This window comes from Canis lupus, chromosome 8 (genome assembly GCF_048164855.1).
Source record: "Canis lupus baileyi chromosome 8, mCanLup2.hap1, whole genome shotgun sequence".
NCBI classification, from domain to species: domain Eukaryota; kingdom Metazoa; phylum Chordata; class Mammalia; order Carnivora; family Canidae; genus Canis; species Canis lupus.
In genome coordinates, this window is record NC_132845.1 from 39,300,935 (window position 1) to 39,322,129 (window position 21,195).

At 51.7% G+C, this 21,195-nt stretch overlaps 1 long non-coding RNA gene across 3 annotated transcripts; it reads left to right on the forward strand.

Moving 5' to 3' along the window:
• The first annotated feature begins 2 nt into the window (after positions 1–2).
• LOC140638321 (uncharacterized) lies at positions 3–20,438 on the forward strand. 3 transcript variants are annotated; one of them, XR_012035417.1, is made up of 4 exons: positions 4–1,896; positions 3,388–3,556; positions 11,344–11,714; positions 20,174–20,438. It is a non-coding gene; the product is annotated as an uncharacterized lncRNA (long non-coding RNA). The 3 variants fall into 3 exon arrangements; XR_012035418.1 differs by lacking the exon at positions 20,174–20,438 and having other exon boundaries at positions 4–1,573; positions 1,782–1,896; positions 11,344–12,837; XR_012035416.1 differs by lacking the exon at positions 20,174–20,438 and having other exon boundaries at positions 3–1,896; positions 11,344–12,837.
• Positions 20,439–21,195: the final 757 nt, after the last annotated feature.

Consider the following 21,195-nt stretch of genomic DNA (forward strand, 5'->3'; position numbering starts at 1 on the left):
GCGGCGCAGGGCCCGTCGGGAACCGTAGTACGCCCTGCGGCATTGTGCGCAGGCGCCGAAGCCACACCGGGAACTGTAGTTTCTTAAGGCCCGAGGGAGGGTCAACTCCACAGCCAAGGAACTACAAATCCCTTTAGCCAGTGCGACGAAGGGCGGGCGAGCGGCCCGAAACGGGCCACGTATTCCAGAGCGTTTCCGCCGGGAGCGGGGCGGGGCACAGGGCCTAAGCGCCACATCGAGGGTCGCTAGCGCGCTCCCCGCCCTCCCACTTTCGACGCAGAGCACTGTGGGAGTTGTAGGTCGTGCGTGCCGCGGGACCCGTATGTGGCTTCGCCAGGGACACGGCCGCCATTTTATCTCCCCATGTTTGGAGTTGATGGTGCGAGCCCAGCGACATAGCTGCTCCCGCGTGAGCGCGGGCTTCGCGGGGCGTTCCCGCGGCCGCGTCGCCCTCGGCCTTCAGCCCCCGAGAGAAGCCCCCGCAGCCCCCAGGCAGCGGGCACGCCCCTAGCTTCCAAGCCCGGCGTCAGGCGCAGGGCAGGGCCTGAGCCGAAGGCCGCGGCAGCTGCGTAGGCCTGGACCACCCGCAGGCCGCTGCACCCGGCGCTGAGCCGGCCCGTACCGGTGGCTCTGGCTGAGGAGGCCGGTGGCCAGGCCGCGCTCTCCTCCGGAACCTGGACAGGCTCTCCGGGCACGGCGGAAATGTCACAAACACTCTTGGTTGCTCACCTCGCACGGGAGGGCGGGTCTCCCGTTACCGACTTAAAGTCCGTTTCTCCAGCCGCTGTCTCCAAGCAGAGCGGACAGGCGCCAGGCTCCGCCGACCTTGGGCTCGCCCTTGGCGGTGCCCGGGGTCATGACCTCTGGTGCCCCGCAGGCAGCGGCAGGCCCTTAGCCTTCGGGGCCTTGTGCTGGCTGTTCACAGATTTCTTCTTTAACCTGCCCCCGGGGCTCAGGGGCTGGACCGGGACCGCGAGCGGGACCCTCCCGGGACCCAGGGGACCGTGTGCACCTGAGCTGGGGTTTCTGGAGTGCAGGGTGCGGTGAGACTCTCTTCCCAGGGATGATCCTTGTAATTACCCAATGTTTTTGTGCGGTGTTTTTTTTTTTTTTTTTTTAAGATTTAATTTATTTATTCATGAGAGACAGAGAAGCAGAGACACAAGCAGAGGGAGAAGCAGGCTCCACGCAGGGAGCCCGACATAGGATTCATCTCGAGTCTCCAGGATCACGACCTGGGCCCAAGGCGGTGCTAAACCACTGAGCCACCCCGGCTGCCCTTACCCAGTGTTTTATGCTGAATCCTGTATGTGAGTCTGCATTTGATTTGATGTTCGTAACAACCGCACGCAGAGAACAACAGTGAACCCCTTACATATCCACAGCCTGGCTTTCCGAATCTGGAAAAGCTGGCTGAAACAATACATAATCTGCGGGTCTGTCTGTTTTTTTTGTTGTTGTCGTTGTTGTTGTTGTTGTTGTTGTTCTATGAAAGAGAGAGAAAGAAGCAGGCTCCATGCAGGGATCCAACGGACTCAATCCTGGGACTCCAGGATCATGCCCGGGGCTAAAGGCAGGTGCTAAACCGCTGAGCCACCCAGGGATTCCTACAATCTGCGGGTGTTACTGAAGCATTGTTAGTGGTTCCAATAAATCTTTCCTAGTAAGACAAGGTTCAAAACCGTGCACGCCTGGCATTCAGTTGTCCCGTCTTTTTCAGACTTCTTTAATCTGGAACAGTTCTAGTTCTTGGTAATTCATGACATTGCCATTTTTTGTAGGACATCCCTAAAGTTGGGTCTGTCTTATGTTTCGTTGTTTTCGACTGGGGTCGCACACGTTGGCCAAGAGAGACCATGGAAGTGATGCTGTGTTCTCAGCGCATAACACGAAGAGGTACATACTTTCCAGAGTTGATGTGTTTCCGAAGGGCAGTCAGCATGGTTTCCTTGCTGCACAATTAGCATTACTGGGGCATCATTTCTTCTAGGCCTTCTTGGAGGACAGAGCTGGAACGTGGACGAATGCGAATAAGCATGAGTTTACAGACTCTAATTCCAACCCAATCCTGTAGGCTTCCTTCTCTTCCCCACTCAGTATTTGTAACTCCTTTGTCTGGCCCGGAGGGACTTGGCTTCCTTTATTTATGTGCTCAATATGCTAGAATCCCAAAGAGAAGCTTCAGAATTGTTCATTTATACTTGGAGGGGCAGAGAAGCTTATCAATTAGAGGTAAATGTTTCTTTGGAGTTCTTTTTGTCTTTGCCCTGGGGGCATATGCTCTAAAGAATATATTCAGAAGTTACTTGAGTTACCAGTTTTATTTTTTCTCACCCTTGAGTGTATTATTCACTTGAAACAATGCTTCCGTTCATTTATTTCTGTTTGTATTAAATTTTAGGATTTTTCTTGCCATCCTTGAAGATTTTATTTTACTTTATTTTTTAAATGTGAAACAATAACATAGTTCCAGTAGGCGGGTCTGCACAGGAAGGTCTATTCAGAGAAATGGCTTCTCCCATTCCCTCTCTCCATGCAATTCCTGCCAACTACCTTTTGAAATCGGTCTCAATCCTCTCTGGGTTTTCTTTCCTAGGTTTCTCTTTGCTCAGGTGAAGAGGCAAATGTACATCTTCTTAATTCCCCTTCCTCTATATGCACATTATAGATATTCTTTCACACTTGCCTTTTTCACTTAGCAACAGAGCCTGGAAATCATTCCACATCAGTTCACAGAGATGTATGAATGGACTTTCATTCAATCACTCTTCTCTGTGTATGAACATCTAAATTGTTTGCAATATTTTATAATCACAAACCAAGCTGCAGTGAATAACAAGGTCAGAGGTATTTTCATATTGTTGAGGGTGTACCTTCAAGGTAATTCCAGAATTAGGATTGCTAAGGCAAATGGTAAAGACACATGGGGCGCCTGAGTGGCTCAGTGGGTTGGATATCCGACTCTTGATTTCAGCTCACACTGAGTTCTCAGGGTCATGAGATTGAGCCCAGCAGTAGGCTTGGCCTCAGCGGGGAGCCGGCTTCTCTCTCAGACCTTCTGCCCCCCTCCTGCGCACACACTCCTACACTCTCTGCCCTCCCCCCTTCCTCTCTCTCTCGGCCAGTGGGAGGAAGAGTGGATGAGCAGACCTGAGCAGTAAAATAAATAAATAATTTTTAGGGATGCTTGGGTGGCTCAGTGGTTGAGCGTCTGCTTTTAGCTCAGGGCCTGATCCCAGAGTCGGGCTCCCTGCATGGAGCCTGCTTCTCCCTCTGCCTGTGTCTCTTCCGCTTTCTCTGTCTCTGTTTCTCTCTGTCTCTCTCTCTGTCTCTCATGAATAAATAAATAAAATATTTTTTAAAAATAATTTTTTTTTTTTATGATAGTCACAGAGAGAGAGAGGCAGAGACACAGGCAGAGGGAGAAGCAGACTCCATGCACCGGGAGCCCGACGTGGGATTCGATCCCGGGTCTCCAGGATCGCGCCCTGGGCCAAGGGCAGGCGCTAAACCGCTGTGCCAGCCAGGGATCCCAAAAAATAAATATTTTTTAAAGGTAAAAACCTGTAGTATTGTTGGTAATGATAGATTTGTTCCAGGAGGAAAATAGGAGAAGGCCTGCTTTCCCACAGCCTCTCCAACAAAGTGGATTTGCTGTACTTTCCATTTCCTGCTAATCTGATGTGAGGAATGGTATTTCAGTGTAGTGGTAAAATGTACATAACATGTACCATTTTCACCATTAGTGTCCAGTGTTTTGCAGCCATCACCACCATTCATTTCCAGAACTTTTTCATCACCCCAACTGAAACGTTGTCCCCATTAACAATAACTCCTTTCTTCCTCCTTCTCCCACCCCCAGTAACCTCTATTCTATTTTCTGTTCGTATAAATGTGCCTGTTCTAGGTATCCCAAGCATGGAATCACACAATATTTCTTCTTTTGTGTTTGGCTTATTGCACTTAGCATCATGTTTTCAAGGTTTCTCCATGTTGTAGCAAATGTCAGAATCTCATCTTTTTCATGGCGGAACGTATTCCATTGCATGGATAGACCACATTGTGTTTATCCATTCGTTCGTTGATGGGCATTTAGGTTTCCACACTTGGGCTATTGTGAATAATGCTGCTGTGAATGTTGGTATACAACTTGGTGTGTGGACATATGTTTTTATTTTCTTGGGTGTGCACCTAGGATTAGGATTGCTGGGTCATATGTAACTCTACGTTTAAGCTTTTTTTTTTTTTTTTAAAGACTTATTTATTTATTTATTCAGAGAGAGAGGGAGAGAGAGAGGCAGAGACACAGGCAGAGGGAGAAGCAGGCTCCATGCAGGGAGCCCGACATGGGACTCAATCCTGGGTCTCCAGGATCACACCCCGGGCAGCAGGCGGCGCTAAACCGCTGCGCCACCGGGGCTGCCCCTACATTTAAGCTTTTTTTTTTTTTTTTTTTTTTTTATGATAGTCACAGAGAGAGAGAGAGAGGCAGAGACACAGGCAGAGGGAGAAGCAGGCTCCATGCACCGGGAGCCTGACGTGGGATTCGATCCCGGGTCTCCAGGATCGCGCCCTGGGCCAAAGGCAGGCGCCAAACCACTCATTTAAGCTTTTGAGGAACTTGCCACACTTTCCAACGGAGGCTGCACCATTTCACATCCCCACCAGCAGTGGACAAGGGTTCCAATGCTCCACATCCTCGCCAACACTTGTTATCTGCCTTTTTTATTCCAGCCATGCTAGTGGATGAGAAGTGCTATCTCATTGTAGTTTTGATTTGCATTTTTCTGAGGACCCAGAGCCTCTTTTCATGTGTTTTTTGTTCATTTGAATATCTTTCTTGGAGAAATGTCTATTCAGGCTTTTCATCCTTTTTTAAAAATTGGGTTGGGTTTTTTTGCTATTGAGTTTTAAGAGTTCTTTATGTATGTTTCCTTCCATTCTGTGGGATGTTTCTTGTGTTTTGATAGTATCCTTTCATGCATGAAGGTTTTTAATTTTAATGGAGCCTGACGAGGGAAGGCCTGCCACGGGCCACAGGGACAGTCCCAGTCCGCAGCATCTGGGGCATTGTCTCCTTTATGTACTCAGCAGCCTTTGTGCAGCACATACTGGCCCTGTCAGTGCTGTGCCCGGCCCCCCTCCCTCCTTCTTGGAGAGGACACTTTCTACAGATTTGGGATTTTTCTACAGCTTCAAAAGCAATAACTTGTGACACCTGGGTGGCTCAATCGGTTGAGTGTCTGGCCCTTGGTTTCGGTTCAGGTTGTGATCTCAGGGTCCTGGCACTCCAGCCCTGTGTGGGGCTCTGCCTTCAGTGGGGGAGTCTGCTGGAGGATTCTCTCTCTCTGTCCTTCTGCAGGCCCCCACCCCCGCCCCGCTCATGCGTGCACATTCAACTGCTCTCAAATACATCTTTAAAAAAAGTAAAAAATAAAATCAAAGCAATTAGTTTAGGGACACTTGGCTTACTCAGTTGGAAGAGCATGCACCTCTTGATCTCTAGAAGGTGAGTTTGAGTCCCATGTTGGGTGTAGAGATTACTAAAAAAATAAACTTAAATAAAATGAAATAAAAGTAGCTATTTTTTTTAATTTTTATTTATTTATGATAATCACACAGAGAGAGAGAGAGAGAGAGAGGCAGAGACATAGGCAGAGGGAGAAGCAGGCTCCATGCACCGGGAGCCCGACGTGGGATTCCATCCTGGGTCTCCAGGATCGCGCCCTGGGCCAAAGGCAGGCGCTAAACCGCTGCGCCACCCAGGGATCCCTAAAGTAGCTATTTTTTTAGGATTGTTTTATGAAAATTCAGATCAATTATGACTACTAGGCTTGGCACTTTTTTTTTTGTTTGTTTTTGTTTTTGTTTTTGTTTTTTTGGCACTTTTTTTATTTAAAAATGTTAGGAAATGGGGATGCCTGAGTGGCTCAGGGCATGGTCCCGGGGTCCTGGGATCGAGTCTCACATGGGGCTCACTGCTCAGCAGGAACCTGCTTCTCCCTCTCCCTGCCACTCCCACCCACTCCCAACTCGTGCTGTCTCTCAAAGAAATAAAATCTTTAAAAAAAAATTCCTGGGATAAAACAAACACTGAAAGGTAAAAGATCAGCCAAATCCCATCACTTAAAAATTACAAAATTAGAAAATACAAAGTGGCTTCCCCTACCTGGCCACAACTTAGCCCCGCACTGTGGAGCCCCCAGAGCCACTTGGGAGCTGCTGGCTGGGGGCCCACAGAGTCACCTCACGGGCTCCCAAGTACAGTGTTGGCACAATTTCATCATACAAAAAGATGAGGAGGGCAGCCCCTGTAGCGCAGCGGTTTGGCGTGGCCTGCAGCCTGGGGTGTGATCCTGGAGACCCGGGATCAAGTTCCACATCAGGCTCCCTGCATAGAGCCTGCTTCTCCCTCTCCCTCTGTCTGTGTCTCTGCCCCTCTCTCTCTGTGCCTATGAATAAATAAATAAAATCTTAAAAAAAAAAAAAAAAAGATGCGGAAAACCTAAATGCTTCTGTAGTTTAAGTCCTGGCAGTTGTTTTGGTTGGGTTGGGTTTGGTTTAGTAATGCTGGTGTGTGACTTCAGCTTTGATTGCTAAAGCCTCCATTTCACAGTGGCATTCCCGCCAAAAAAATAAAAATAAAAATAAATAAAAAATTAAAAATGAATAAATTTTTAAAAGAGAAAGTAAGCAAGCAAGCAAGCTATCTCAAACACATTTCCAGCCACACTAAGAAGCCAGGCCACGTCCCCCAACTGAGGCTCCTCTGTATTAGAGAGTTTAGTTGATCTGAGTAACTGACCACTTGGGCCACTTGTCCATCCCTCTCCACCACCACCCCCAGCTTTAAATTCCTGCTCTTAAATTTTAAATCCAGCAATAAGAACAAAGTCATGAAACCCTAAGCCTGCATCCTGGACCCCAACAAAAGCAGAACCCTCAGCCTGTGAACCTGCCTTTCCAAGCTCAGAATCTCTCCCTCCCAGAGACCTCACTGCCTGGCCCCAGGTGTGTTGTATAATTTCCTGGTCCTAAAGTAATAAACTTCCCCCACCCCACCCCCCGCCACAATTTCCTTATGGTTGTTGCCGAAATGCTTCTTGCAATTATCTCAACAACACTGGTTATTGAGAAGCTCTGACCAGCACACAAAACAATCTGCAGTTGGCAGGATTGCATGATTGCCCTTGCAATTAACTGAGGGGAATGCCTTTACCTGTAACTTGCTTACAACGGCCTAACTCACTCCAGTGGGTGGCACCATCTGGGAAACAAGCACCACTTGCAGGCAGTCCTGCAGCTTTGTGCTTTTGCAAATTGCCTCTGTCCTCTGTTGCCTGCGGTGACCCAACCCCAAAAGGTCACAGCTGCCATAATTATCCAATGATCTCCTTAGCGCAGTGTGATCTGTGGTGGAGGCCATGTAGTCTAACGAGATGATTAGACCACTAATTATAAAGCCCTTAATTGACTGTTGACATGCATGAGGGTGCTCCACATCTCAAGGCCAAGTTGAGCTAAGGAGAGTGGGCTGGATCTCAAGGCTAGGAGCCCCGCCCAAGGGGGAGGTGAGGGCTGACTCAGTGAGAAGATTCCCATAAGTGAGGACAGGAGACCTATACCAGCGACCAAAGTCAGTGGGCCATGCCCGCACTATGCGTCCCGACCCAGAAGAGTCCAATAACCTTGCAGTGGAAACCAACGGTGGCACCAGAGAAAGAAACGACAAAGGCCCTGGTCTCTGGGCCACCCCCTCACACACTACTGTCGTTCTCTGTCCCCTGATATCCTATTCCTGGTGAGATATTGCTAAAAGATTAATGCACAAATGTAAATGCCCTGAGCATCTGCTGCCAGCACTCCCTGAGAAGCCTGAGGAGGGTACCAGCTCCTTGATAAACCCAAACCCCGTGGAAGCTTCTGGGCATCACTCGGTGCCATGTATTCCAACACGCTGAGCCTCATACACCACTCCAGAAGCCTGGGGCTTTTCCCAAAGGCCCAGCACAGAGCACACCCGCGGAAGTGTACCCTAATTTCAGGGAGATCTCTTGGAACACCCCGGGAAGGAAAGCAGACACAAAGAGGGCTCCCAGTGACATCATCCTAAGATTTTCTGGCGTCCTGGCCACCAAGGGAAAAGCTGATGAGCTTATCAAGGTCTCTAGTGAGGAGGCAGAGGGAAAAGGGAAGCAAAGGCCCCCAGAGCCTGATACTCATACCCCCTCTTCACTTGAATAATATGTATTGCCTGGTGCCATGCCCACACCGTGATCACTGCCGAGGCTCACAGGGAACAGCAAATATTAAGATGAGGCCCATATCCTGTGCAAATTTGGCACGATCTAGTGGGCTGGTCATTTCTGCGACCATAGGGACCCAAATGATCCCCTCTTTATTTCCAACCTGCAAGAGGTCCCTTTTTGACCCTGAGTCCAGAGAATTCTTCTCAGGGCATTCCTCTGAATTACAGGGTGATACTTCCACCTTTTAATTGGGAAAAATTGCCCCATGAGGAAATGTTATGTTTCTTTTTTTTTTATTTTTAAGATTTTATTTATTCATGAGAGACACAGAGAGGCAGAGACACGGGCAGAGGGAGAAGCAGGCTCCATGCAGGGACCTGATGCAGGACTCCATCCCGGGACCCTGGGGGTCACGCCCTGAGTCAAAGGCAGACGCTCAACTGCTGAGCCACCCAGGCGTCCCTGAAATGTTATGTTTCTAGGAATTAAGAGATGTATTCATAAGCTTAACAATCTAAAAGATGGCCGTGTAGTTCGCAGCTGCACATTTCTTAGTTTGCACTAGAAACTAAGTTTTCTAAGGGTTGAGAACTTAATTAATATATGTAATTTAAACTACTAGAAATAATAAAGAGAAAGAAAGTAATTTCATCCTATTTTTAAGCAATCTCTACATCCATCATGCGGTTCGAACTTACAACCATGAGATCAAGAGTCATGCACTCCACCTACTGAGCTGGCCAGGTGCTCCAAAAGTAATTGTGTCCTAAAGGAAAGCTGGCTATTTCAGAATAAGAAAGGGGAAAATAAAGAAAAAACTGTGCACATAGGAAGTTGAGAAGAGAAAGAAAAATTGGGGGGCAGGGGATCTTGTATGGTCAACTTGGCTAAAAATGGAATGACTATTATAAGAGTTTTAAAAATAGGCTTGGGGCGCCTGGCTGGCTCAGTCCCCAGAGACTACCACTCTTGATCTCTGGGTCTTTCCAGCCCCATGTTGGATGTAGAGATTACTTGGAATAAAAAAAATTCTTTTTAGTCTTTAAAAATAAGCTGTAGTCCTGATATTGTACTGATCCAGAACTAAAACTTAATTCTTTCATCTGCTCAGAGGACAAAGTTTTCTTGGACTACTGCTCTGCCCCTAAAAGAGATTATTAGGGTTTTCTTTACCTTTTAAGTAATATGCCTAGAAAACCAAGATCCTGTGTTTTATCCAAATTATTTCCTGTGCTTCCTGTTATTTGTATCATCAAGTGTTTGATTATTGAGTAAACGGAATCTTCTCCATATTAAAAGAGCTAAGTTTTGCTCAGATCCATGTCACCTTCTATATTTACCTTTGAAATCTTTTTGTCACTTTGGTTAAAGGGATAAGTATTGTTGGGAGATCCCTAGGTGGTTCAGTGGTTCAGTGCCTGCCTTTGGCCCAGGGAGTGATCCTGGAGTCCTATGATCGAGTCCTGGGATAAGTCCCGCATCAGGCTCCCTGCATGGAGCCTGCTTCTCCCTCTCTGTGTCTCTCACGAATAAATAAATAAAATCTTTTTTTAAAAAAAGAGATAAGTACTGTTTCATAATTATTTGTGATCCTGGAGTGCCTAGGTGGCTCAGTCGGTTAAGTGTCTGCCTTAGACTCAGCTCATGATCTGAGGGTCCTGGGATGGAGCCCGGATTGGGCTCCCTACTCAGCGGGGAGCCTGCTTCTCCTTCTCCCTCTGCCCCTCCCCCTGCTTGTGCTCTCTCCCTCTGTTAAATAAATAAAATCTTAAAAAAAAAATGATTTGTGATCCTATTTAGTTAACTGCCCAAAACCTTTTGATGTTTTTTGAAAGATTTTATTTATTCATTTGAGACAGAGAGATACTGAGAGAGAACATGAGCAGGGGGAGGGGCAGAGAGATTGGGAGAAGCAGGCTCTCCACTTGGAGGCAGGGCTCAATCCCAGGACCCCAGGACCCCAGGACCCCGGGACCATGACCCAAGCCAAAGGCAGGTGCTTAATCATCCATGCCATCCAGGTGCCCCTTTTTTGATATTCTTTTAAAGATCTTAAAAAGTATTTATTTATTTATTTGAGAGGGGGAGAGAGAGAGAGAGAGAGAACAGAGCTGGGGGCAGAGGGAGAAGCAGACTCCCCACTGAGCAGAGAGCCAGATGCGGGGCTCCATCCCAGGACCCAGGATCATGACCTGAGCCAAAGGCAGATGCTTAACTGGCTGAGCCACCCAGGCACCCCTCAAATTCCTTTTTTTTTTTTTAAGATTTAGTTTATTTTAGAGAGAGCATGAGTGGGAGAGGCAGGGAGAGAGGCAGAGAGAATCTCAAGCTGACTCAATGCTGAGCTTGGAGCCCAACTCAGAGCTCCCTCCCATGACCCCAAGACCACGCAGAACACCACAACCTAAACTGAAACCAAGAGTTGGATGCTTAACCCATCCAGGAGCCCCTCAAAATCAAATTCTAAATGAAGTCTTTTGACCTGGAAATAATTTTTGGGTTTTCCAGAATGCCAGTGGAATATCTTGAAACGTTTGTTCTCTGTCTTCATAAAGAGAGACGTTAAACTAATTAGTACTAGTTAATATGTGACATTACATGGAAAGCATTTTCAAATAAATAATGCTGTGAGCTCTTTATTAATATCCATATGTGGACATATGCTATTATAAGTGTTCCAGAAATTATATGAAACTCCTGGGCAGCCCCGGTGGCTCAGCGGTTTAGCGCCGCCTGCAGCCCAGGGTGTGATCCTGGAGACCCCGGATGGAGTCCCATGTTAGGCTCCCTGCATGGAGCCTGCTTCTCCCTCTGCCTGTGTCTCTGCCTGCCCCCCCCGCCCCATTGCTAATGAATAAATAAATAAAATCTTAAAAAAAAAAACTCCTGAAAATCTGATATGTAATAATATCATTCATTATTCCAGTTACCATCTTAAAATGTTGTGTGTCACAAAAATAACCAAATTTCATTGTCAATTGCTCTGTAATGAACGCTAATCAGATCTTTCGCCTCGGCCATGTTCAAGTCTTTTGTCAAATACAGACAGCTATTGTTGTATTCTGATGCTTTTGCAAAATTGTTTCATTTTCAGAGAAATTCCCGGAAAGGACTGACGGGCACTCTAGAAAACCCCTTCAGATAATTCAGATCACATCACTCAGCTGCAAGAGAATTTACACAGCTCAAGAGAAAACCTGGACTCGTAAAACCATTAACAAAAGATCAAGATCAACAAGAATTAATTTCTGGGAACTGACAGATGTGATGAGCATGATTATAAATTTTTATGACTTTTGTTTGAAACATTGCTGGTTCTTTAATCTCGTATCTTCCAGATTTCAAGAAACTTTCTCTTAAACTAGCTATGACCTAACAGCAATTAGTAAAGTCTACCTTTGTCAAGCAAGATGAAGCAATTACCTTTTCTCCCTGCCTGATGTCTCCATAATCTGGAGACTCCTGGTAAGTATTTTTTTTTTTAAAGATTTTATTTATTCATGAGAGACACAGAGAGAGAGAGGCAGAGACATGGGCAGAGGGAGAATCAGGCTCCATGCAGGGAGGCCGACATGGGACTCGATCCCAAGACCCCAGGATCACGCCCTGGGCTGAAGGCAGGTGCCAAACCGCTGAGCCACCCAAGGATCCCCTGGTAGTATTCTTATATTTTCATAGCAACATATTTATTTGTGTAAGTCCGGTAAAACTATGTTCCCCTTAGGTAAATAATCAACCCAAGTAATTTGAAACTAGATTGAATCTGAAAACAAAATAGTCTTGCTCTGATTATCTTTGATAAAATCGGGGTGATTGAGGAGGGAACAATTGTGTTTCAGTAATAGGCCTGTGCGGCTATATCCTAATGCTGGCAATGATCTTCCCCGGGCTAGATGGTCAGTTCTTGCAGTTGCCTCCAGTGTTTGGCTGACATCCCTCCACACTTTTATTTATTGATTTTTAAAGATTTTATTTATTTATTTATTTATGAGAGACACACAGAGACAGGCAGAGACACAGGCAGAGGGAGAAGCAGGCTCCACGAAGGGAGCCCGATGTGGGACTCGATCCCGGAACCCCAGGATCAGACCCCAGGCCCAAGGCGGCTAACCCGCTGGGCCCCCCGGGGCTGCCCTCCTCCACACTTTTAGCACTTCTGGTTCTTCTCCCACCATCCAACCCGGAATCCTTGAGAACTAGAACTGCCCTCGTCCCGTCCCGCAGCCTCACAGGCTGATGTGGGGCCGCGTGACCCGGCCTCGGAGCCACCGCACAGCGGCTCGTGACAGGGTGCCCAGGCCCGTCACCCGTGGGTCCCTGCGGGGGGACCGCCCAAGTCGGCGGAGATGCAGCCCTCGCCACGGCCTGCCCTCCGTCCAGCTGGAGAACCTCAAGCCCTCAATTGTGAAGACCTAGAAATCTCCCCGGGGTGCCCTCAGAGCTCAGACTGCCCACCAGTGTCTGCTCCAGCCTTAACCCCTATTGTGTCCCGTCACATCACGGCAGGAGTCAGGGTGAGTGGAGCACAACGAGGTGTTCGAGGAGAGAGGCCACGTTCACATAAGTTTTATTATGGTTTCTCATTGTATAACGCATAATTTATTTTATAATACAATATACTATTTCTATCATTATACTTGTTCTACAATTGTATTTTATTATTACTCATTCTTTTTTGTTTTCTTAATATATTTTTTAAAAGATTTTATTTATTTATCCATGAGAGACACAGAGAGAGAGGCAGAGACACAGGCAGAGAGAGAAGCAGGATCCCGGTGGGGAGCCTGATGTGGGGCTCAATCCTCTGACCAGGGGACCCAGGGGACGTCTGGGTGGCTCAGTGGTTGAGTGTCTGCCTTCAGCTCACGCTGTGATCCCGGGTCCGGGATGGAGTCCCGATCCTGCATCAGGCTTCCTGCGAGGAGCGTGCTTCTCCCTCTACCTCTCTGTGTATCTCATGAATGAATACATAAAATCTTTCTTTTAAAAATTTTTTTAAAATATTTTATTTTATTTATCCGTGAGAGACACAGAGAGAAAGAGAGGCAGAGACACAGGCAGAGGGAGAAGCAGGCTCCACACAGGGAGCCCAACGCAGGATTCGATCCCAGGTCTCCAGGATCATACCCGAGGCCGACACCAAACCGCTGGGCCATCAAGGCTGCCCCTGAATACATAAAATCTTTAAAAAGAAAAAAAAATCCCCCAACCAGGATCCTGCCCTGGGCTGAAGGCAGATGCTCAACCACTGAACCACTGAGACATCCCTTATTACTTATTATTAATCTCTTATTGTTCCTGATTTATAGATTAAATTTTAGCCGGGGTCTATGAATGGAGCCAGGGATAGTGTATGTAGGGTTCAGTACTACCTTCAGTCTCAGGCATCCAAGGGGGTGCTGGGAACTACCATAGGCCTAACTTGGGAGTCCCACCCCCCTGACATGGGACCCAACCTTTCACTAAACTGACCTGTCCTCAGGACTCAGACTGGTTCAATGAGCTATGGAACAATCTTGCAGCTCAGGACAGGTTGGAACCCGCTCTGGAGAGGCCGCTCTAGGAGACCAGTTCCCACAGTGACACCCCCACCCCCACCCCAGGCTGAGCACAAACAGGCCCATCAGGTGGCCGTAAGCCCTAGCTGACCAATGGGCTGCTTCCTCGGTTAGGAAGATTCCACACTTCCTTACCTTCCCTTTAACTCCAGCCCCACCCTTGCCCCCTCCTCCTCGCAGTCAGCCTCTCCTCTGGGGTCCTGCCCACTGCTCCCTGCCGAGAATCCTATCAGCTTCTACCTCCAGTCTCTGCTCCAGCCCACCTGTCTCCGCCTGAGCTGCCCTCAGGAGAGGTGGCACAAGTAGTTAAAGTACCTGGTAGTATCACCCAAACCCTCCAACAGGTCCCCTGAGTGGCCCCTGCCAGGATGACCATGGGTTTTCGTGGCTGGACCCTACAGTTTGGGGCGATGGCTACAGACCACAGTCCAGACTACTGCCCGTGTAATTTTGATAGGCTAGGGTACCACAGTCGCTGTGGAAGGGCACTTGCCTTGTCACAACGTGCCCGCCCAGCTGGCAGCACAGTAGCCACCCACACTGGGCCTGGTGGAGGCCCGCAGAGCCTGGGGTGGACAGAGCTCGGAGCCCTGACCCGGCTCTTCCCTCTGCTGCGATGCAAGGGCCCAGCTTTATAAATTTTTTTTAATTTTTATTTATTTATGATAGTCACAGAGAGAGAGAGAGGCAGAGACACAGGCAGAGGAAGAAGCAGGCTCCATGCACTGGGAACCCGATGTGGGATTCAATCCCAGGTCTCCGGAATCGTGCCCTGGGCCAAAGGCAGGCACCAAACCGCTGCGCCACCCAGGGATCCCAAGGGCCCAGCTTTCACCTTGATTGCTGAGGCCTCCGTCAAAGAGGCACCTACCTCAAGGGCCATCTCGAATAAACCTGTTGCCAGCCACCCCACAAGGCCAGGCTGCACCCACGCTCCCCACCCCTTCCCCACCGGCCCTCCCTCCCTCTCCCCAGCTACCCCACCCCATGGCCCCCAGGGTGCTGTGGAACCTCCAGGTCCTGTAAATAATAAATCTTTTTCTTCCTTAAAATTTCCCGATGGTCATGGTTAAAGGGCATTGGAGTCACTGCCCTCCCAGGGCCAGAGTCCCCTCCTCCGAGAAGTGTCCCAGGCCTGAAGGCCCTTAGGCTGCAAGCTCCCAGGGGAAGGGTCTTTGGCCAAAAACCTTGGCTCTGGGGATTGTAGTGAGTGCTGGCCGGAGGGGCTGCAGCTATGCGAGGGACCGACACGGGCTGCACCTGAATCTGCTTTAGGCAACGAGCTCAGGGAACCCTTCCCATGGCCACTATTAGGGCGCTCAGGGAACCCTTCCCATGGCCACTATTAGGGCACGTCCCGCACTGCCCCTGCCGTTGGGGCCTCACCGCGGTCTCCTGTCTCTCCCAGAGCCAACCCTCTCGCTCTCTCCCTCACCCTCCTGGTTGCCTCACAAACTAGGAACATTTCAACTGCTTTTACTTCAGAGCATGCAAAAGAGAGATGAAATGAAACCAGGGCCGTGATGACCTCAGAAAACGTCACGGGGGTTCAGGGGAACCCCTGCTTTTCTCATAAGCCACAGGAGGTAGGACCCAGGAAATGCCACTCTCAAGTCCATTTCCAGGTCTGGCCCAGCCAGTCTGAGGGAGCCTGTGGGGAGGGAGAGCTCGGCCTCCTTCTCAAGGTGAGGGCAGGCAGCCTGGCCAGGGACCAGGGCAGGGGCAGGGCAGGGGCAGGGCAGGGCAGGGCCAGGGCAGAGGCAGGGCAGGGCCAAGGCAGGGCAGGGCCAAGGCAGGAGCAGGGCAGGGCCAGGGCAGGGGCAGGGGCAGGGGCAGGCCAGGGCCAGGGCAGGGGCAGGAGCGGGGCAGGGCAGGGCAGGGCAGGGGCAGGGCAGAGCAAGGCAGGGCAGGGGCCAGGGCAGGGCAGGGCAGGGCAAGGCAAGGGCAGGGCCAGGGCAGGGGCAGGGGCAGGGCCAGGGCCAGGGCAGGGAGGGCAGGAGCAGGGCAAGGCAAGGGCAGGGGCAGGGCAGGGCAGGGGCAGGAAAGCTGCCCCATCAGGATGTGTCCGGGGGGCCTAGTGCCAGGCTGGGAATGAGCAGGGCTCTGCAGGGAGGAGTAGAGGTGGAGAGGGTGCTGAGCCCCGGGGTCCTGGGGGGACTTGGGGACTGTCGTGCATGCGGGAAGCAGACCTTCCTTCAGAAGGGGCCGCAGGACACAAGGATGAGGACCGGGGTTGGGGGACATCCTGGCCGCGGAAGGTGTGCCTCTGTGCTGGCTGGGGGGTGGGGGGGTGGGGGGGTGGGGGGTGGCAGCGGGGAGCGGCGGGGGGCGGAGGCGGGAGGGCGTGGGCTGCTCCCTTCCACACGCAGCAGTCCCCAGCGTGGTCCAGACCCCCACCCACTATCGCCTGCTAGCAGACTGACATAGTTTGGGGACATGGGGGAGGTTGGGAGGGTGAGGTCCAGAGCCTTCCAGCAAGAAAGAATTCTTGAGACGTCTTTGGTGCAAAGTGGGGGTTTTATTAAAGCCCCGGATCAGGATCCATGGGCGGGAAGAGATGCTGCCCAGCGTGAGGGGGCTGAGTATGTACCTGGAAGTCGGGGGAGGTCAGGAAAAGTTTTTCTGTTTTTTTTTTTTTTAAGATTTATTTATTTATGAGAGAGAGAGGCAGAGACCCAGGCAGAGGGAAAAGCAGGCTCTTGCAGGAGCCGCATGCGGGACTCCATCCAGGATCCCGGGATCACGACCTGAGCCGAAGGCAGCTGCCCAACCGCTGGGCCACCCAGGCGTCCGTAGGAAGGATTCAAAAGAACTTTCCTTCCCCGAAAAGGACCTCGGAGACCCCTAGGAAACACCCGAGGCATTGCCCATCAGCGCTGTGCACCCTCAAGGAGGGGAGCCTGCCCCCCCCCCCCCCCCCCCCCCCCCCCCGCCAGGTCAGGTCATGGAGAAGAAAATCCTGTAAATCACTAGGATGCTTGTGACCTGAGGGGGCCTCCCGTCAGCAGGACTGTGATCCCTGTAAGGTAACCCTTTGTTTCCCCTTCCTTAGCCCCCGGGCAGCCAGGAGCGCCCCAGCAATGTCCCACCTTGGGGGGCGGGCAGGGTGTCAGCCCCGGGGGGCTCTGTCCTCAGCTAGCCTTCTGCTCCCTCATCAGGACCATGCCCTGCAGGCCGCCTCCCAGATGAAACTGCCTAGGGAGCAGGGAGAGGGCGCAGGGGGCCGCTGGGGGTGTCCTCAGGGGACCCAGGGAGCAGAGGAGGGGTCCACGGGCCAAGCCTAGGACTGCAGGGTGTGGGGGGCAGTGGGAGGGGCGGGGGGCCAGGCTGGCAGCCCCTGGAATTTCTCAGAGGAGGGTTACCCCAGATGGAGCAGGGGACAGGAGGCTGACGCCAGGAGAAGCGGTCACCGCTGTCAGGAGGCAGCACAGGAGACCTCTCTCCTGTCAGCTCCTGCCTTCTGCCACCGGCCCTCCCCGGGGTCCCAGGAGAACAGGAACTAGGGTGGGTAGGGAGCAGCCTGGGGTGGCTCCTGGTGTATTGGGCCAGGGGGCAGTGAGGGCCCCTGTGGCTGGCGAGTCTAGGAGGCAGTGGGCCCCCCAGCAAAGGGTCCTGGGGGGATGTGAACACCCCAGGCCTGCACAGGTGACACATAAACCAGAGGCCAAGAGGGTCGTGGGACCTCCGCAACCCCTCCCCCCCAGAGAACAGGCCAGGGGTGGTCTCATAGGCTCCAGGAGAGTCAGCACTCTGGTCTCTTGTCTGAGTGACCCCTTCAGGCTGTAAGGTTGACACTTGGCCTTGGCCTCTGGGGAGTGGGTCCCCAGGTCTAGGAGATTTGGATCATGGAGGAAGAAAGACAGTGTGGGGAGTCTTCCCCACAGGGCTGAGCTCTGAGAGCTGGGATGATGGTGGCAGGAGGAGTGCCCAAGGTGGCTGTCACCACGGTGAGACCCAAGAGTCCCCCTTGACCCTCAGCCCGGCCTGGCCATGTCCAGCCGCCAGCTAGAGAGGGGACAGGAACCAGGACCCCAGTCATTTCTCCTGTGGACCAGGCGCACCCAGGACACCCAATGGCCCAGGGGCCTATGGGGAGGGGCACCACTTCCCCCTGGGCTAAGACCCCAGGACACCAGGATGGGGCATTCACAGCTGCAGGCCAGATGTTTTCAGGTCACCCAAGGGACCCCTTGGCTTCCAACCCCTGCTAGGGGTCCCAGGCCTGGGCAGAGCTGTGCTGGGGGGTCAGAGGGACCTGCCCCGGAGCCTGGAGGAGCCTCTGCCACATGCTGGGCTCACCTGTGAGTGCCTCCGTGCCCCCTCCTGTGGTCTGCCTCCAGCCTTGGGGGTGGAGCGTAAGGTCCCCATGACCTGTGGCAAGTAGGGCTCAAAGGGGCCAAGTCACCGCCCTGGGGCCACCAGCTGGTCACTGCAGAGGGTGGAGCGGGGCCAGCATCTGCCTCACAGCCCATTCTTCCCCCTGGTAGGACAGGGGATCTCGGGGGTCCCTGTCTTGTCTCTGCTTCCTGCCCCCGTCATCCTGGGACTCTGAGCCCCACAGTCCCCTCAGCGTCTGCATCCTGTGGGGTCGGCCTGGGGTCACTGCGGTGACCCACTGTGCATTTCCTGCTGGGCACCACTGTCACGGAGCTTGCCACCGGCTCCTGGAGTAGGTCCAAGCAGGCCTGGGATGAAGGGGGGTGGGGGGACGGCCCAGGCTGGCAGGGGTGGGCGTGGGGGCACGTGACTTACAGGGAGGACCCGGGATGGCTTGGGGGAGGTGTAGGTCAGGTCAGGAGGAGACTGGACCTCTCGGTTGGCCGGAGGCCCAGCAACCCCTCCCACCCTCCTCCCCAGGGGTCGGGCCCTGCCTGCACCCCTCCTGTTGCAGATAAAATGAACAAGCTGTGTGGACAGGAGCCCCCTCTGAGCCGCCCCCACCCCCAGCACTGCCCGGAAGCGCCCTCCCCCAGGGCGGGAATGTCTGAGGCAGCCAGCTATCCCTGCTTGACATTTCTGGTGCGAACGAAGTCAACTTTGGGGCAAAAACAAAATCCACCGAACACCCATCTGTTGAGTGCTTGCTGCGGGCCTCACTCCTTCCCAGAGTCGGGCTCTTTGTCTCCGGAGACCCAGCTCCAGTGCGGCCTCCAGGAGGCCTGGGACCTTTGGGCCTCTACCCGCCCCTCCCTCCAGGGCTGTCTGGCTGGGGTCCTCCGGGGCCTCCTCCACCCAATCTGGAGCCTGAGAAAGGAAAAACAAGTCGCGGAGGCTTCCAGCAGCAGGGGTGTGGGATCTCCCTCGCCCAGCAAGCCTCCAGTTCCCACTGCCCCAGACCTGAAAGGGGGCAATGGGGCCCCCAGCAGGGACAGGGCACCAGGCCTGGAAGCTTCTTTTCCAGCATTTACTGTCTATCAGTTTCAGTTTATAAGATTCCCTTGACCCTACGCACACACAACTGGCTTCAGGATGAACCCCACCCCCTCCAGATGCAGGGGGGCTAACCCAGGGAGTCTCCTGCTGAGCTCTCTGCACCCACCAGGCAGGGTGACCTCCAGGCCTAGATGTGCGGAGCTGCCACCACGCTGTCCCCTCCACCTCGTCTCTTGTGACTGATAGACACTCAAAGTTGGGAGAGCTTTACGGGGGGAAAAAGGCCCCTGATTGGAGGCCGTGGCCCTGGAGAAGCTGGGGCAGCTGACTAGGAGGGGTGTCCTGTGTGCCCGGATTGGGGAGCATAGCAGGATTTCTCTGTGGCCACTGGCTGAGTCCTGACCATGGCTGCAGATGGCTGCAGAGGTGGGGCTTCGGCTTTCTGGGGCAACTGTTGCAGGGCCTGGGGGCCAGAGTGGTCACGTGGCCGGCCACTGTCCTTTCTGACATTCCTGGTCTCCAAAGCAAGATGTCCCCTGCTCTCTTGCCTCTCCCCAGTGCCCAGGACAGGCCCAAGCACGGAGCAGGGGCTACAGGGACTGGCGAGGTACACGAGGTACCAGAATGCTGGACAGAGTACTACCGGTCACCTCCAGGCTATGGCACTGGCAGCCAGGCCACAGGGTTTTCTCGAACACTTGACTCCCCTAGCAGCAATCACCTGTAAGCCTGAAAAAGAGAATTGCACTCACTCACAGTCCAAGGCAAAAATTCAAAGATTGCCTCAGGTCAGGCCAAGGTCAGCAGCCGAAAGGGGACATGGGGGTGGGGGGGGGGACAAGTGATGATCGTGGAGGCCAGGCTGAGGCCAAGAGCAGACCCAGGCCCTAGAGGACAGAGCTGTGTGCGCCTGGGGAGACAGATGCGGGGCACCCAGCTGTCTCTGTGGTGTGGGCCTCCTTGAACTTGTCTTCTGCTTTTTTATTTGTTTAGTGGAGATGCTACTTCACAGCCTGAATCCCTCTGGCGACTGGAGGAGGCCGCTGAGCGGACTTGGGGCTGCCCAGGCCCATGCACCTCGCCCTCCGCCGCCGGCCCCGCTGCCCCACCAGCTCCCCCGTGGCCCCCTGCTGCACTCTCCAGAGGTGCCTGGGGGCTCAGCCGGTTAAGTGTGTGCCAAGCGCTGCCCCTGGGCTCCCCTGGAGACCCGAGTGTGCCCTTTAGTCCTATAGCTGCTTGTGTAGACGCCTCTGTGGCCCTCTCTCTCTCTCTGTGACTATCATAAATAAATAAATAAATAAATAAATAAATAAATAAATAAATAAATAAATAAATAAATAAATAAAATCTTTAAAAAAATAAAGCGTGGATAAGAAATATCTTCCTAACCAGAAAGTAGAACTTTTCATTTTTATTTTTTTAAAGATTTTATCTATTTATGAGAGACACAGAGGCAGAAACACAGGCAGAGGGAGAAACTGGCTCCATGCAGGGAGTCCGACGTGGGACTCCATCCCGGGTCTCCAGGATCATGCCCTGGGCCGAAGGCAGGCGCCAAACCGCTGAGCCACCCAGGGATCCCCAAAGTAGAACTTTTTAAACTTTTTATTTATTTTATTTTTAAAAATATTTTATTTATTTATTCATGAGAAACACAGACAGAGAGAGGCAGAGACACAGGCAGAGGGAGAAGCAGGCTCCATGCAGGAAGCCCGATGTGGGACTCCAGGATCAGGCCCTAAGCCAAAGGCAGGTGCTCAACCACTGAGCCACCCAGGCATCCCTAAACTTTATTTTTAAATAATTTTAGGCTTACAGGAAAGTTCCAAAAAAAGACTTCACATATATCCTTTACCTAGTTTTTCCTAATATTACCAATATAGGTAATATAGTCTAACATAGTCAATATAATTAACCATAGGAATGAACATTGAAAAAAAAAAAAAAAAAGAATGAACATTGATATAATCTCCTTAACTAAACTTTTTTTAAGATGTTATTTATTTGTTTTTGTT